We start from the raw sequence: 7,154 nt of genomic DNA on the forward strand, positions 1-7,154 counted from the left end.
AAACCTCATAGGCCATATGACTACACACAAACTGATTCAATGAGGGACAATCAACCACCTTTTTCTCCCTGGGCAGGAATCCGGGATACGTGGGATGTTTATAAACAAAGGGTGAACTCTTTCACTGAACCTGAAAGAAACAAAAGAGTAAGGTAGGATAGAGGAGTGTGTGTTTTGTAACGTCAGGAACCTGGTCTAATATTGGAACAGATAATTAAACCAATTTGTCTCCTTCCTTCATAGATACTACGACGGGGACCTCCGTAGATTATTTTTGAACCCCACCTACAGGTAACGATATTTGTAAGGTATGCATTTACCATATTAATGCACACAGCAGAGCTACTTATCGAGGCTATTCAACACTTACAGGAACTGATTTTCCCTTCTATTCATATTTTGCACACCCCTTGCAGGATAAAGTGATAAAGCCCTGACGAGAACACGCAAAGTAAAATAGCGAGTTCGAAATGCGTCAGCCAAAATGGAGACAAGCATCTGATGAAAGCTAGCAATAAGTTTTTCTTTGTGTGACTGAGTTTGGGATTGTGTCCTCCAGTCTCTCTAGAACTGCTTTGAATATTTATCACTCTCTCCATTTGATTCCTTCTTTATTTGAGTGTCAATACACTTCTTTTATAGGAAGATATTGCGAACAATGAATATTTATGGTAATGCACAAACATTCGTGCAAATGTATATATGAAATGTTAAATTTGTGTTTTGTTGTTGTTTATATTTAATGTCGTTTTGTATATATTCTTTGAACAACTGTATGTATATGGTATGCCTTTTTTCGGACAATTGAATCTTTAAATCTTTAAAAAAACAAAAAGTAAGAGGGTATAAAATAAATAATACCAGACAAATTCTGAAATCTTCTCTATTTGTCACTCCAAAGAAGGAGATTACTTTTTCTGTATGGTCAGCCCCCCCCTTTTCTTTCCAAAAAATATTATATATGGTCCAGCTGACCCTACGTCCCAGGACCTAACTCCCTGTTTTACATTAACCTTACATCCAGCATTTGTAGCAGTGTCCAAGAAAAAGAACATTTCACTCCGGCTGTTATACAAGATCGAAAATGTAGCAGTTTTTAGGTCTCGCCTAAGCCATTGCGTTAGCAATGCTTTGGAGAGATATAAAGTAGGGACTTAAAAATGCTCCCAACGGCTTTTCCAGGTGGATTGCCTACAGTGCATGTGTGCGGGCACGTGCACCAGGCGGATCGGGTGACGGTTACGAGCACAACCACGTGTATTGTGCACAGCTTTCATTTGCCACCAGCCACTACATGAACGCGCGCTGCGCTCCTCCTCTGCTGCCACACACATTCAGCCTCACCCCCCATATGCTCGCTCGCCAATGTCCCTCCCACCCTTCCTTTGAGCACCGCTTTTCTTTTAACTTTCAGCTCGAGGTCTCACAGGCTCCTCTCCGACCCCTTACTTTAATGGCCCTCCCCCTCCCCCAGCACAGAGTGTGCATCGCTTGTTACTTAAATCCATTCTCTCCATTCCACTTCACATTCTTTTGAGACACTTCTCTTCACAACTGCCTAACTTCAACGCCCATCTCTTTACTCTATTCTTTTTGCAGCCAATTCACTCCCCTTTTCTCCACTACCTTTTTGCTGCTCTCCCTCTCACTTATCTTCGTTTCTCTTCTCTCTCCTCTTGTGGGTGAATACCCCCTCACTGACCCATTAACGACTCTTTCCTCCGTCAAAGGCCCCAGTCTCTGCTTCCAGCTCTGTGCACTCCCCCCTCCCCGCTCTGGCATTCTTTCACTGCCTCCCTTCACTTCCATTATCTCTCCTGTTTAATAGTTCTGTCTGCACTGGCCTCTCACTGCTGTCTCCAACTTTCAGTCCACTCCTTCCTTTCTCCATTCGTAGCGCTCACTTATTCACCCTTTACATCTGCAGCCTTGGCTCTCTCCCGTTCCGCCCTTATGTCTGCCTCCCCTTTCACCTCTCTAACCCCTGCCTTGGCTTTCTCCCCTTCCGCCCTCTCCTGGCTCACTCCCCGCAGTCCTCCTGTCTCCCCACCCTTCCTTTATCTCTTATCGCTCATTTCCTTCCTTGAATGTCCTACAGAAATGAGGTTACTGCCTCAGTGTCTTTCACAGCAGCCACCCCGTCCAGGGATGGCGAAAGCAGCCAAGAAACCATCCAGTTTGAAAACTGCCAGGTCCCTGTAATGCAGGATGGGCCCAGGTGCAGCCTTAGCCTGCCCCCTCACACTGTATTTGCTTCATTACCTCTTCCCCCCTGCATGGCTGTCCTGCTCACGGATTTTGGGTTCTATTGGTGTACGTCATCAGTGAGCAGGGCAAAGAGGCCTACGCTTCCCACTAGGAGATCCGGGTGCTTATGTGACGGGCACCACTTGCAGTGTGAGTGTTGACTTTCTTTTTATTGTATACCTGGCCCGTTTCTCTAGTGCCCCTTTGTTGACCTTTTCTTTGGTTTTATGTATTCCTTCTGCAGTGCAGGGTGACTGAGAGACGGTCAGTAACTTGGACGAAAAGTTAATCAAAATACAGGTTGGCATTCCAAACCTAACACTTAAATGAAACTTGACCCATGCGCACATTCACAATTACACAAGTATTTTTTTTTTCTAAATGCATCTTGCAGGGAGCGTGTTAAGGTTTTGCAACACTGATCTCCCTTCCTCCATGTTGCTTTCTGTCCACCCTCTGTGTTGCCTCCCACTCTCTCTTCATGTTTCCTCCTGCCCTCCCTGCTTGTTGCCTCTAAACTGCCTGCCTCCTGCCTCTCTGTGTTGCTTTCTGAACTGCCTGCCCCCTCCCTCTCTGTGTTGCCTCAAACTGCCCGCCCTTCCTCTCTGTGTTGCCTCCCCACTGCGCTCTTCCATCCGTGTTTCCTGCCTCCCTCCGTGTTGCCTCCCGCCAACCCTCCCTCCGTATTGCCTCCCACCCAAACCGTGTTGCCTCATGCCCACCCTAACACCCACCCACCCTCCGTGCTGCCTCTCACCTGCCCACCCACCCTCTGTGCTGCCTCTCGGCTGTGCTGCCTCTCGTACACCCACCCTCTATGTTGCCTCTTGTACTGTCCACCCACCCTCTGTGTTGCCTCTCGCTCAATGTGTTGCCTGTTGCCCATCCACCCACTCTGTGTTGCCTCTAACCCACACATCCTCTGTGTTGCCTACCACCCACCCACCATCTGTGTTACCTACCACTTGTACAACAGATTCCTTCGTACTTAAAGGACACCACCCACTTTCTGAATACTTTGGAAGCACACAAGACTTTATTCACGACTGAGATGATTCTAACCAGCATTGATGTGAAGTCATTATACACCTCGATTCCCCATGACCTGGGACTAACAGCACTAGAGAACATTCTACTAAACAGTGAATTAGAAGAAGACCTGAAACTACTAATCATGGAACTAATGCACTTTTCACTATTCCACAGTTATTTTCAGTGGAAGAACGAATTCTTTGCACAGTGTATCGGTACTTCCATGGGAAATTGTGCCGCTCCGGCATATGCCAACATTTTCATGCATCACTTCGAAACAGAGCACATCCTAACCAAACAAGTATGGAAAGACAATCTCATACTGTACAAGAGATACATAGATGACATTGTTCTATTATGGAGAGGATCAACCAATCAACTAACGTCAGCCATTCAAGAACTTAACAACGTTAATGACCGAATCCAATTCACTCACAACATCAACAACAAACAGCTGTCATTTCTGGATGTACTAATCATTAAGGAACAGGACAAATTACTCACCACAGTATTTCAGAAACCAACAGACAAAAATAACCTATTGCACTATCAGAGTTTCCACCAACCCTCATTAAAAAAGCACCTTCCTTTTTCTCAATTGCTACGCGTAAAGCGCATTGCCTCCTCTAAGAAACTGTATGAAGAACAAAAGGAACACATGATTAAGAAATTTAAGGATCGAGGATATCCGGAAGCCACACTGGAACTAGCGGTGGACAGGATAAAACAAATGAACAGACAGCAACTCTTGACACCATCCATTCCAAGGGAAGAGCAAAGATCAGTGTTTATCTCAAAATACTCCACAAGAAGTTACAATGTCAAAAAAACCATCTTAAAACACTGGCCGTTACTGGCTCTCGAGGAAGACTTTAAGGGAATTTTTTCCTCAAACCCCAGATTCGCATACGAAAGGACGAAAAATCTAAAAGAACTATTGAAATCCAAACCTACAGAGCCCTCAACATCATACAAAGGTACACTAGCTTGTTACAATTGTGGAAACTGCAATTCAATCATCAAAGGGAATGAAATTAACCATCCATCGAGTGGAAGCAAAATCAAATTGAAAGTGAATGGTACTTGTGATAGCACTAACCTAGTCTATATGTTAAAATGCCCATGCGGACTCCCCTATGTGGGCAAAACTACAATAAAAATAAAAATCAGATTAACAGAACACCGCAGTAACATCAGACTTAAATCCACCAAATCCACAGTAGCAGTACACTTCAATGACCATCAACATAACCCCAGCCAACTTAAGTTCTGTATTTTGGAAATGGTACCACTACTTCCAGGAAGAGACAATGACCAATACCTTCTAAGAAGAGAACTTTTCTGGATTAATAGACTATCATCGACAGCCCCGAGAGGGCTCAATGAACGCTTGGAATTCAGTTGTTACCTATAGACTATGATTATGTATGAACCATACAGTCTGCAGATGAAAATTACCACCATTTCTAAGTCCTTCACATTCTAGTTAACTTTGACGTTTAAATTGTTGAAAATTTTGTGAAGTATTTACATCATCCTTGCAGTGTTTTAGTTATCAATTGTTTATATAATTTTTTCATTATAACATTTGTTATTAGGACTCTCTACATGACAATTTCACATGCCAATTATACCCTATCCTATCACTCCCGAACGGTTCACCGTATCACCACATTCCAGCACTCACATCACAGTATCGTCATCTTGATCATCGCACTTTGACCCGACCGAGTATTACCCTTTGAGACCTGGTGCCAGCCAACTGGACATTTTTCACAAACAATGTCCCACAGCAGAACACGATGTCGCATCTAACTCCGCATATTATTTTTAGGACGTAATATCATAATGAGGTAAACCATGTAAACGGAATGCAATAGACCTTCACAATGTATTCAGTAACATATACACTGTATACAAATTTTCCGGTCAGCCGATTGTTATGACACGTGACCCCGTGTCAGCCTATAGTATTCAATCTATTAAGATTTGCCGCGCACGGTGAAACCTCCGCGAATCAGCATCATCTTTAGATCTTATGTGTCACGAGACTCCAAACACTTATCCAGAACGCGACACACCGGTCGAGCACTGACCCTGTAACCGGACCCACAGAAGACACGCCGTGTAAATTCTACCCGGTAAGCCTTGCAGCTTTAGTGAACTCAAGCCATCACATCGCGATTAAACCGTTTCTACGCTGCAAAAACATCACTTGACTAAACCATCTTTTATATTACAGACCCATTTTTTCAGTGGCGAACAGTACGGTAAACAAAGCGTCTATACAGGTCAGACTTATACGTTGTCTGAGAGCACTTTTTAAGCACCGCCGTTGTCGACACCCCTCACTCAGTGCACTCCCTTCATCCCGACCCCCGTGGCATTACCCCGAATCCATTGAACACACATTGTTTTATTATCTCGAGTGTTTTCTCTTATACCAGTTTCTTTAATACCTGTGTTCTTCTTAAAAACTTACACTGAAACCCCTCTTCCTGTTGCATGTACACAAGTGTTGAAAAATCGTAATAATTGTATAATAGGACATGACTATGAATTCTCGCTTTTTGAAACTGTATTTAACCATCCTTACAGAATTGTACAGGGCCCCTGAAGAAGGGCTTAGCCCGAAATGCATTGGGCCAACGAGTTGAAAATTTACAAATCATGAGAAGAATCATGAAAAGAAATTAAAATGAATAATTAAAAAAGATAATTAAAAAGACATCATGAACTCATTTACACGCTTTTGAACTTTTTATTGAACATATGGAATTGAGTGCTCTGGGGAGACACTTTTCTTGAGGGAATAGTGCGTCAAATAATTTTCTCTAACCCGTGTACAGAGGGTTCAACCCCACGGGCACCACCCACCCACAAAGAACTTTTTGAGCACACTAAGATTACCAAAGGAGTGCGTATCCCAACCACCGGTTTCGGATTGGAAATTACCTACCACCCACCCACGTTCGTGTTGCCTGCCGAACCCCCACCCACGTCTGTGTTGCCTGCCACCCGCAAACCCATTCTCCCTGTTACCTCCCACCCTTAGTGTTGCCGACCGCCCACCCACCCTCCGTGGGGCTCACCGCCAGCCCTCCCATCCCCCATGTTGCCTACCCTCCGTGTTGCCTACCCTCTGTGTTGCCTAACCCTCTGTGTTGCCTAACCCTCTGTGTTGCCTAACCCTCCGTGTTGCCATACCTACCCTCTGTGCTGCATATCACCCACCCACCCACTGTGTTGCAATCCATTTTGCATCCCGCCCACCAACCTTATGTGTTGCCTCCCTGTTGTCTAACCACCCACCCTCCGTCACTGATGCCTATCTCTCACTGTTGGCTCCCACCCACCATGCCTCGCTGTTGCCTCCCATCCACCCTCGCTCTTTCCCTGTTGCTGAAACGTGTTTCATCCCAAACGCCCTTTCTACTTCTGTGATGCCGTTGAATGCCCTCCCTAGGTATAGCGTCCTGTCTACCCTCCCTTCGTGCTGCCTCAGCCCTCCTTCCGAGTTGACTACTGAGTGCCCTCCCTCACTCTGTGTTGCCTCCCACATGCACTCCCTCCTTCTGTGTTGCATTCCAATCCATGTCCTATCTATCACCCCCACTCTATCTATCTATCACCCTCACTCTATCTAGCTATCACCCTCACTCTATCTATCTATCGCCCTCACTCTATCTATCACCCTCACTCTATCTATTGCCCTCACTCTATCTATCTATTGCCCTCACTCTATCTATCACTCTCACATTATCTATCTATCGCCCTCACTCTATCTGTCTACCGGACTCACTCTATCTAGCTATTGCCCTCACTCTATCTAACGCCCTCACTCTATCTATTGCCCTCACTCTACCTATTTATCG

Source organism: Lissotriton vulgaris, chromosome 5, assembly GCF_964263255.1.
Source record: "Lissotriton vulgaris chromosome 5, aLisVul1.2, whole genome shotgun sequence".
Lineage (NCBI taxonomy): Eukaryota > Metazoa > Chordata > Amphibia > Caudata > Salamandridae > Lissotriton > Lissotriton vulgaris.